The sequence below is a fragment of the Eumetopias jubatus genome, unplaced genomic scaffold (genome assembly GCF_037043125.1).
Source record: "Eumetopias jubatus isolate StellerSeaLion01/CBP00866 unplaced genomic scaffold, mEumJub1_p1.0 scaffold_4, whole genome shotgun sequence".
NCBI lineage: Eukaryota > Metazoa > Chordata > Mammalia > Carnivora > Otariidae > Eumetopias > Eumetopias jubatus.
Genome location: NW_028274810.1, coordinates 14,114,559 through 14,125,826, shown reverse-complemented (window position 1 = coordinate 14,125,826; position 11,268 = coordinate 14,114,559).

The window sequence follows — 11,268 nt, the reverse complement described above, 5'->3', positions numbered from 1 at the left end:
CTAGGACACAAAAGAATGGCGGTCTCAGGGGTGCTTGGTGGTTCAGTTGCTTAAGCTTCTTGATTTTGGCTCAGGTCACGATCTCAGGGTCGTGAGATTGAAATGCTCCAGGCTGGGCGTGGAGTCTGCTTAAGATTCTCTCTCCCTTTCTCTCTTAAAAAAAAAAAAAAAAAAAAGCTGCATCAAGGAAGGCAAGTAGTTGGGAATGGCTGGAGTGTAGAATCCTACCATGGGGGGGGTGTGCGGGAAGGAGAGAGAAGGGAGCACCAAGAGAAGCAAGGGAGCAGAACAGAACTTTCTTCTGACTTCCAATATAAAATACTGTAAATTCCATGGCAATCAGTGAGGGTGAGTGATTTGTCCAAGACTGTGTTGGAAAAAAATGACCCAGAAGCATGTTGGAGGCGAAGTGGGCACGCAAACACTGCTAAAATGGCTAAAACACTGCTCCCCAGACTATCTGCTGGAGATTTTGCCATGAGACATTGCGAAAGGTGATTATCACAAGAGGAGCTGCTTAGCAGGTGAATAATATATTGAATATGAGGCATTTGCAGAACAGTCAACAATATTCCAGATGTGCCACATTTCCTGTGTCAGAAGGAACTATACTCCAGAGACAGGAAATGTGTGTGTGTGTGTGTGTGTGTGCGCGCGTGCGCGCGCGCGTCTGCGTGCACAGGCCTGGGAGACAAAAGCACAAAATCAGTCTAATCTGACATTTCACACTCTTGCCGTGACCTTGGCAGATAACCTTTATTCAGCCAATTAAGATTCTTCATTCTTCACTCATACTTCCTTGGGCTTGAGCCCATTATTTAGAAATGGGACAGGAAAATGCCAGATTAAACAAAACAAAACAAAACAAAACAAAACAAAACAAAAAACACTCCTCTCCCCAGCAATACTGCCCTGCAGGAGGAATTGTCATTGTCAAATGTGAGAAAGGAAAACCCAGAGCAGCTTAGTAATTCCCCCCAGAAGAAAGCAGCGAGGCAAGGGGAAGCTGAGGCTGGAACCCCGCTCCCTGCGTCTTGTCCCAAGACACGCTGCCCTGCGCCTGCCCGGGGTGATGTTTGTTTTACACCGCTATGCCAGAGGTGATGGGGAAACAGAAAGTTATATCCCGTGTGGGACCACCCTGGACTTTTCTGTGCGGCCATGGGTAACCCCATCTATTAAATCCCTACAGAGGGGCTGGGGTACAAAGACTTCTGTCGCCTTCCACCCCAAACCCCATCCCGACCTTTGTTTTCATGATCAACGTGACCTAAAATGTCAAGTGGGGAGGATCAGGGACATGGGGGCTGTTGTTTTAGGAATTATGCCACTTTATCCCGGCTAATCAGGGACTGCTCACATGTACTGCAACGAAATCTGCCAACTAGAGCCAAGACTCAGAAGTGTATGTTGTGAGACTGCAGCAGCAACAGAGAGGAGCCAACCAGCCCCTCATTTTGATTTGCCTTCCATTCCCTTCATCCTCATTACCCAGAGGGCCCAGGAGTGAGTCCCTGGCCCAAGAGGCCTGTGCAGGTGCAATGTCTGTAATCATAGAGTGATCTCCAAGATCCTGGGCCAGCTGCAGGAAAACCAAATTGGGAAGAGCTGCAACCAGGCATTCTGGAGGATTCTCCCACTCCCGCTTGGCGGGGGCTTATTGGTTGCTGACCTTAGATATCCTGTGGTGGCGCTCTGCCCTCTAGTGGTGAATCTGTGGAAATGATCATGTCTCGTTGGCAGCCTCATTCCCAGAGCATCGGTGACTTGAGCCCCAAAACTGAGCTGGCTTCTCTTGAAAGCCTTCAGAAAAGGGCCCTCTTTCCACTGGCTTCCTGCAGACAGGCAAGACAGAAGAAGCACGCAGGGGGATAGCGAGGAAAAAGTGGGCACCTGGTCACACAGCTCTACTGTTCTATAAACAATGGCGGGCTTTCTATAAAGAAGTAGTCTCCCTAATCCCTGTGGTGCCACAGTGGGACAGTGAAATGTCCCTAACTAATGGTGTTAATATGTTTTTTTTTCTACCTCCCCTTATTTCTCTTGGCCCTTAGGTTTCTCCTGTTTGCCAAGACAGTGTCGAAGAAAGCTATTGGTGGATTGGAAGAACATGATCATTAGCCACACTTGCGGGAGGAATTCCACTCCAGGTTGATCAGGTAGATTCCATGCTATGTTGACCCTCTTTATAGTGAATAAAAACCATTAAGAGCAAAGTCTTCCATAGTGCTTACTTGCTCTGTCCAGGCAATTTTTTTAGGCTACTGTCCTGTGTTTACACATTTAATACTCACAACACCTTATAAGGTAGGTGGGGTTTTACTCCCATGTTACAGATGAGGACACAGGCTCAGAGAGGTTAAATAAATTGTCAGGTAGAAGCAGCAGAGCTGGAGTTCAAACCTAGACCATCTCTTAATTCTCCTGCTATCCTGCTTTCATTACTCATCATAACTCAAACTAGGAGATCAGTGGAGGCCGAGAGCCTGGATGCACAGAAGTAATTAGAGCTAGAGGCTGGGAACGCCTGAGGCAACAGCAGGATTCCTGGATCCCACCAAGGGAAAAAGTCAAGGCTGGGTTATCTCTCTGAAGCAGACATTGCAACAAAGTGTTATCTGAGCTGGACGTCCCTGAGGGTCGTCTCCAAATGAGACTGAAATCAGTGGCTTCCACAAGATGAATCAAGGGTTGACAAATATTAACTTAGAAACTGTTAAGCTCCTGGGGTGCCTGGGTGGCTCGGTTGGTTAAGTGTCTGCCTTTGGCCCAGGTCATGATCCCAGGGTCCTGGGATCCAGCCCCGCGTTAGGCTCCCTGCTCGGAGGGGAGCCTGCTTCTCCTTCTCCTCCCCACTTGTGCTCTCTCTCTCTAAAATAAATAAAATCTTTCAAAAAAAAAAAAAAAAAGAAACTGTTAAGCTCCTTGGGTATAGGAATCTTTTAATAATGACCAGTGTCTAGCAGTGCTTTGCACTTGGCAGATACATCGTTCATGTTCTCAGGACTAATATTTAATGAATAATTACAATAGGAGTGCCTGGGTGGCTCAGTCAGTTGAGCGTCCAACTCTTGATTTTTGCTCAGGTCATGATCTCATGGGTCATGGGATCGGGCCCTGCTCAGCGGGGTGTCTGCTTGAGATTCTCTCTCCCTCTCCTTCTGCCCTTCCTCCTGATCTCTCTGTCAAACAAATAAACAAAATCTTAAAAAATAAATAAATAAAAAATAAACACTTACAATATGCCCAGTAGCCTTTTAAGGGCTTTACAGGGATGATCTCCTGTAACATTTGCTACATCCTTATGCAATATCCTCATTATCATTGCCATTCTCATTTCACAGGTAAGGAAACTGAAGCATTGAAGGTTAAGTAATTTTCCTACGGTTGGTCACCCAGAGGATGAAGTGAGGCTTTTAACCCAGGTAATGGGTCTCCAGTGTCTGGTCCCCTAACCACCATGCTTGCTGTCTTTCTGGGTTAGAAGGAAGAGAAGAATTCAGATAATAGGAATAAAAAGTTCCTCAGGCTGCTCACTCTGGACCAGTTCTTCCCTAGAGGAACAGTGATGGGATTCAGGGATGCAAAGTACATTTTCTGGGGAGAAAGACAACAGCAGATAACTTTTATATGCCGGCCAGCTGTTGAACTGAGTGCTTTTAAATCTCAGAGCTCCTTAATGTGGTCAGTCCTACTATCATTGCCATTTTGCAGAGCAAACTGAGGCATAGAGAGGTTAAGTAACTTGCTACAGTCACCCAGCCAATAGGTGGTAGAGCCAGAATTTGAATCCAGCTGGTCTGGCTCTCAGCCCTGGGCTCCTAACCACTGCGCTGTACTGCCTGGAGCCTTTGTTAGAGTCAAAAGGGGGCCCGAATATCCTGCAAATACCTAGACCTGTTGTTCAAGAAAAGTTAAGCCATTTCTGCTTTTCTCACCATATTAAAACTTAGGTTTTCTTAAGTACACAGCTTGATGAGAGAGGAGAAAACTCAAGGATACAGATTAAGGAGTTTGATCTAATGGCTAATTATTCCATTCCACAAAAAGTTCACCTGTGGGAGAGAAATGACAGGTTGCTGTTGCCTGGGCAGCCTCCTGACTATTCTTGGTCCCTTTTTGTCTAAGCATGACCCACAACTCCTAATGCCGGGCCCATCTCACAGCTGGAGCACAATGTCTCATAGAATCAGATTCTCAAGAGCAAAACCAGACATGAAGTTCAACTATTTATATGTGCTCTTATTCCCCAAATAATTTAGGGTGGCTTAGCTACCGTTCTAGACCCATCTGGTAAAGTGTTATTTGTCTGTCTTCACCTTCTCCAAACTTGTCCCTTCTTCCACCCTCTCCCAGAAACCTCTTTGCTCTCTCATTGTTTCCATACCTGACCCTACTGGTGAAGATAGAATAGTATTTGCCCCCCTGCCCATTTGTTAAAATCCCATTTTCTTCCTTTTATTTCTCAGTTGGTTTTCCTTAAACCTGATCTCTTTCATCCAGGGCTAACAAATTGAACTCCTGGGCATAACTTTGAGAAAATAAGCTATCTAATTAGCACTCCTCATGAAGGAAATTACGAAAAGATAAGAGGAAGGGAAGAACTATTGATGAAGATATAAAATAAAGTGGAATTCCAAACAGTAAAGCCATTTAGGAAAAATTTATTATTTATTTATGTATTTATTATTTTATTTTATGGAAAGAGAGAGAGAAAGAGAGCATGTGAGTGGAGGGAAGGGCAGAGGGAAAGAGAGAGAATCTGAAGCAGACTCTCTGTGCCCAGCGTGGAGCCCAATGTAGGGCTCGATCTCACCACCCTGAGATCATGACCTGAGCCAAAATCAAGATTTGGACGCTCAACCGACTGAGCCACCCAGGCGCCCTAGGAAAAAATTTTTAAATAGAAGTTGAGGGCCAAAAACCTTAAAAATAATATTGAACCCACTACTTTGTCCAGTATGGGGACTTGTGTTAACATTTTAAATTTGCAACCATTCTGTTCCCTTTCTTGTTAGAAAACTAACTAGTAACTAACCAACAAATAAAAGTGGGTCTTCCATTGTGCATGTGCCAAAGGAGATATTTTTGTGACAGCCTACTTCAGAAATGAGTGCTATATGCCCTATAAAATGTAACCTAAAATCTGCTTTTGCATGCTGTTCAATAATCGGTAGCCCCTGGATAATATTCAAATGGGTATTTCTGATTTCTGAAGATACAAATTGGTTCCAACATTTTATAAGGAAAATTTTCAAATGTACAGAAAAGTTGAAATAATTTCTACAGTGAACATCTGTGTATCTACCACATAGATTCTTTTTTAAAAATTCTATTTATTTATTATTTGACAAAGAGAGAGAGAGAGCACAAGCAGGGGGAGCAGCAGAGGGAGAGGAAGAAGCAGGTTTCCCGCTGAGCAGGGAGCCTGACTCGGGGCTCAATCCCAGGATCCTGGGATCATGACCTGAGCCGAAGGCAGACGCTTAACTGACTAAGCCACCCAGGCACCCCTACCACCTAGATTCTATCAGTAATAATATTTGCTTTATCACATGTCTATTCATCTATTTATTTAGCAATCTTTCTCATTCTTCATGCATTTCATGGTAAATTGCCAACAACTATAGAGATCAGATAGAAATATAATATATATTACCTTCTTTTAGAAAAGTGTCAAAAATTTCCCTATAACCAACTGAAGACTCTCTTGGATACATTATCTTATTAATTTTGTGTTTGAATAATTACTGTTATTCAGTACACAAGATGTTCCCAATTTTTCTGTAAAATGGAAGCAAACTTATCTGCCAAGAGATAGGAAATAGTTATGATGTTTGGGGGCTAAGGAGAGAAGTAAATATTTTGAATAGCCACTGAAATATGAGTAAAAGCTGACTTCTGGTGGTTAAGAGAATTGCCAAGCAGTGCAGTGAAGAACTGACACCATATTTTTGAAGTGGCACCAATCTGCATGTTTGTGTTATGTTCTCCATCAGTCCAAATGGGAGTAGAAGGGCCAGATGGTCAGACTAATCCACGTTGGGAAGATGTCACAGGAAGACTATGAGACAAGACGGTTGAAGATGCTCCAGAGAGAGTGTTCATAGTGACACAGCAGGTGTCTCAGCTGGAAAGGAGCAAAAGTAAAAATTGCAAGGCTCTGTTAAACCTTGAGGACAAAGGCACAGTGATCGGATGTAGTGATCAGCCTGTAGGTGTGACGATAGTAAGAGGGAGAGCACTAGGCATTCATTAGACCTTAATTATCATTCATCATTTCAGAGATGGAGCATGATGAAGAATAAGATGTGGTCAGGAATGCAGTGGCCAAAGGAAAAAGGAGGTCAAGAACTTAGGAAGTTTTCATAAAATGATAAAAGTTAAAATTACATAGATGAGTCATGTGCCAAAGTTGTGTATGTGGGATAGACTTACTTGTGGCTGGGACAGTGGGAGGAGGGGGTTCCTGGAAGAATTCTAGGAAGATTTTCCTCCCTGATAAGTGATGTGGCCAGACCTTCCCTCTCCATTCCTCCTTTTGTATATAGTTGCTCAAGGGATTTTTTTTTTTTTTTTTTAATGTGTGGAGTTACTGCAGCTGTCTTGCAACCAATGAGAAAGATCTAAAGACTTGCTGAGAAGGCATCTCAGAGCTCTGACAGGCTGAGCTGCCAAAGAAACTCCACAACTACCTACCTCTACCCTAAGGAGATAACGTCCGTAATCATCCAGAACCTTCCTATGCCACGCTTATGGAACAGCGAGGGAAGATCGGTACAAAGAGCACAGATTGTGGGGGGGATCTTTTCAGACATTTCTACCCCACAACCTGGAATACCTTAATCTAAGAAGAGAGCAGGATTGACAGCTTTTAACAACTGATTATCTCAGAACACACTGGTAAACTGGATGGGGTTGGAATTAGATAATTAATTACAATGAGTTCCATGAATCATTGTTCAAAAGTTTCATGTTTTTCTCTTTGTTTAAATTGACCTGAAAGCCTGAGGGACTTCATTAAAAGTCAAGAGTGTTAAACACCAAGGGAATGTAGCTTTGTTTTGACTTAATCTGCTTTTAATGAGAAAATGTGGCCCAATGATTATGTATATGTAATTAAGATTTAGGAATCAACTCCTCTCCAACACACTACTGGAGTTATTAAATGTAATCTTTTATGGGCAGATTCTTAAAATCATAGAACTATGGGTTCCCGAGGGACTGTGAATGATGGAGCAGTTCCAGTTAAGGCTTTCCTTCTTTGAAGAGACAGTGTGTTACTCACATTTTGAATGGACACCCTCAGGAAGTACAAAACGTAGACACGTGGCAGAAAGCCTGCTGACTGATCCCTCTGATACTGATGCTGGATGGCAATGAGGACACTACATCATGAGTCTCAGGGTTGGTCTCCAGCTGTCTGGGATGTGCACCCCTCACTACAGCCAATAGCTTAGTTGATGGCTAGCATGCAATGGGGGTAAACAGGTTTTTGTTTAGATCCCTGATGCTCTTGGTCAAATTGGCCCAATATTAGATTGGTGCTGCTGAAGTACAGGTGTTCCATGAAGTTTTCCCTGACCCACCCCAACTGTTCCATTTTCTAGAACAATCCATGATCCATCCCTTCTCTAATGCATGTAGACAACAACTACATTTTTATTTATGTTTCTAAGTAACAATAATAATAGTAGTAATGCCTCATATTTTGAGCACTTAGCTCGCAGGGAGACACTGTTGAGTGCTTTGTATATATTAGATCATTTAATCCACACAATAGATCCATGAGGTAGGTACTATAGTTACTCTCATTTTATAGATGAATAAACTGAGGTTTAGCAGGTCAACTTACTAACTCAAGGTCTTTCAATTCATATGTGGTAAAGCCAGAATTTGCACCTCCTACTATGGGTCCAGAGTCCATACCCCTCACCACTATGTTATGTCAATTCCTGGTTATTACACTAAAGAATACCTGTGACCAGAATAAGTAACATCTCTTAAAGTCCCCAAACTCATCGTACTGTTTTTCTCTGCAACCACACAAAGACTGATAAGACAAAGGAATATCTCTTCCATCACAGCCTCTGAAAGGTTAAAGAGATAAGGCAGGTGCACTTCAGAAACTCAGAACAACCTTCTTTGTATCCACAGGTGTTACACAGTGCCCAGCATATAGAAAGTACATAAATAAATAAATACTTAATGAACACAGTTATGCAATACTGACTACAATCCTTTTAAAAAAACTTTTTATTTAAATTCCACTTAGTTAACATACAGTGTAATATTAATTTCAGGTGTACAATACAGTGATTCAACACTTCCATACATCACCCGGTGCTCATCACAACAAGTGCCCTCCTTAATCCCCATCACCTATTTAATGCATCCCCATGCACACTTCCCCTCTGGTAACCATCAGTTTGTTCTTTTGACTGAATAGTCAGCTTCTTCATTTTTCTCTCTCTCTTTTTGCCCTTTGCACAGTTGTTTTGTCTCTTAAATTTCACATGAGTGAAATCATATGGTATTTGTCTTTCTCTGACTTATTTTGCTTAGCATAATACTCTCTAGCTCCATCCATATCATTGCAAATGGCAAGATTTCACTCTTTTTGTTGGCTGAATAATATTCTTTTGTGTGTGTATATCTATCTATATATACACACTACATCTTCCTTATTCATTCATCAGGCAAGAGACACTTGGGCTGTTTCCATAATTTGACCATTGTAGATAATGCTGCTATAAACATCGGGGTGCATGTATCCCTTTGATTAAGTATTTTTTATTCTTTGTGTAAATACCTAGTGCAATTGCTGGGTCATAGGGTAGTTCTATTTTTAACTTTTTGAGGAAACTCCATCCTGTTTTCCACAGTGGCTGCACCAGTTTGCATTCCCAACAACAGCGTAAGAAGGTTCTCCTTTCTCCACATCCTCACCAACACTTGTTTCTTGTGTTGTTGATTTTAGCCATTCTGACAGGTGTGAAGTGTTATTTCATTATAGTTTTTATTTATATTTCCCTCGTGACGAATGGTGTTGAGCATCTTTTCATGTGTCTGCTGGCCATCTGGATGTCTTCTTTGGAAAAATGTCTATTCATTCCTTCTGCCCATTTCTTAACTGGATTATTTGTTTTTTGGGTATTGAGTTGTATAAGTTCTTTATAGATTTTGGATACTAACCCTTTATCAGCTATGCCATTTGCAAATATATTCTCCCATTCTATAGGATGCCTTTTAGTTTTGTTGATTATTTCCTTCACTGTGCAGAGCTTTTTTATTTTGATGAAGTCTCAGTAGTTTATTTTGTTATTGTTTCCCTTGCTTCAGGAAACATATCTAGAAAGAAGCTGCTATAGCCCATATCAAAGAGGTTACTGCCTGTCTTTTCCTTTAGGATTTTGATGGTTTCCTGTCTCACACTGAGGTCTTCCATCCATTTTGAATTTTTGTGTATGGTGTAAGAAAGTGGTCCGGTTTCATTCTTTTGCATGTTGCTGTCCAGTTTCCCAACACCATTTGTTGAAGAGACTGTCGTTTTCCCATTACCTGCTTTGTCAAAGGTTAATTGGCCATACAGTGGTGGGTTCATTTCTGAGTTTTCTATTCTGTTCTACTGATCTATGTTTGTTTTTGTGCCAGTACCATACTGTCTTGATCACTACAACTTTGTAATGTAACTTGAAGTCTGGAATTCTGATGCCTCCAGCTTTGCTTTTCTTTTTCAAGGTTACTTTGGCTATTCAAGATCGTTTGTGGTTCCATGCAAATTTTAGAATTGTTTGTTCTAGCTCTGTGAAAAATGCTCTTGGTAGGATCACTTTTGCTGAATCCCAAAGGCTTTGGACTGTTGTGTTTTCATTTTCATTCGTTTTCATGTAATTTTTAATTTCCTGGTTGACCCATTCATTGTTTAGTAGAATGCTGTGTAACCTCCAGGTATTTGTGGTCTTTCCAAATGTTTCCTTGTGGTTCACTTCAAGTTTCATAGTGCTGTGGTTAGAAAATATGCATGGTGTGATCTCAGTCTTTTTGTATTTGTTGATCCCTGATCTAGTATGTGATCTATTCTGGAGAATGTCTCATGTGCACTTAAAAAGAATGTGTATTTTGCTGCTTTATGATAGAATGTTCTGAATATATCTGTTAGTCCATCTGGTCCACAGGGTCATCCAAAGCCATTGTTTCCTTGTTGTTTTTCTGTTCAGATGATTTGCCCATCCGTGTGAGTGGGGTGTTAAAGTCCTTTACTATCATTGTATTATTACCAAGAGTTACTATATATTTGTTATTAATTGTTTTATATATTTGGATGCTCCCATATTGGGTGCATAAATATTTATAATTGTTAGGCATTCTTGTTAAATGGTCCCTTCTTATTATGATATAATTCCTTTCTTCATCTCTTGTTACACTCTTTGGTTTAAAATATAATTTGTCTGATAGAAGTATTGCTACTCTGGCTTTCTTTTGACATCCATTTGCATACTAATGTTTCTCCATCTCCTCACTTTCATGAGTCTCTTGTAGGCAGCGTATAGATGGGTCTTGTTTTTTTTATCCAGTCTAATGTCCTATGTCTTTTGATTGGAGCATTTTATTCCATTTACATTCAAAGTAATGATCGATAGATATGTATTCATTGTCACTTTATTACATGTTTTTATTGTTCATGGAGATTTTCTCTGATCCTTTCTTGTCTTTGTCACTTTTGGTCTTTCCTTTCCACTCACAGAGTCCCCTTTAATATTTCTTGCAGGGCTGGCTTAGCGGTCATAAGCTGCTTTAGTTTTTGTTTGTAGGGAAACTCTTTGTCTCCCCTTCTATTCTGAATGGTAGCCTTTCTGGAGAGAGTATTCTTGGCTACAGATTTTTCCCATTCAGCACTTTGAACACATCTTGCCACTCCCTTCTTGCCTGACAAGTTTCTGTTGAGAGAACTGCAGCTAGCCTTATAGGTCTTCCATTGTAAGTTAAGGGCTTCTTTTGTCTTGCTGCTTTTAAGATTTTTTTCTCTATGACTGTATTTTCCAAATTCTACTATGATATGTCTTGGTGTTGGCCTGCTTTTATTGATTTTGATGGGAGTTCTCTGTGCTTCCTTGTCTGGATGTCTGTTTCCCTCCCCAGTTTAGGGAAGTTTTCAGCTATTATTTCTTCATATAAATTTTCTTCCGCCCTTTCTCTCTCTTCTTCTTCTGAGACTCCTATAATATGAAGGTTTTTACATTTGAATGAGGCACTGAGTTCCCTAAA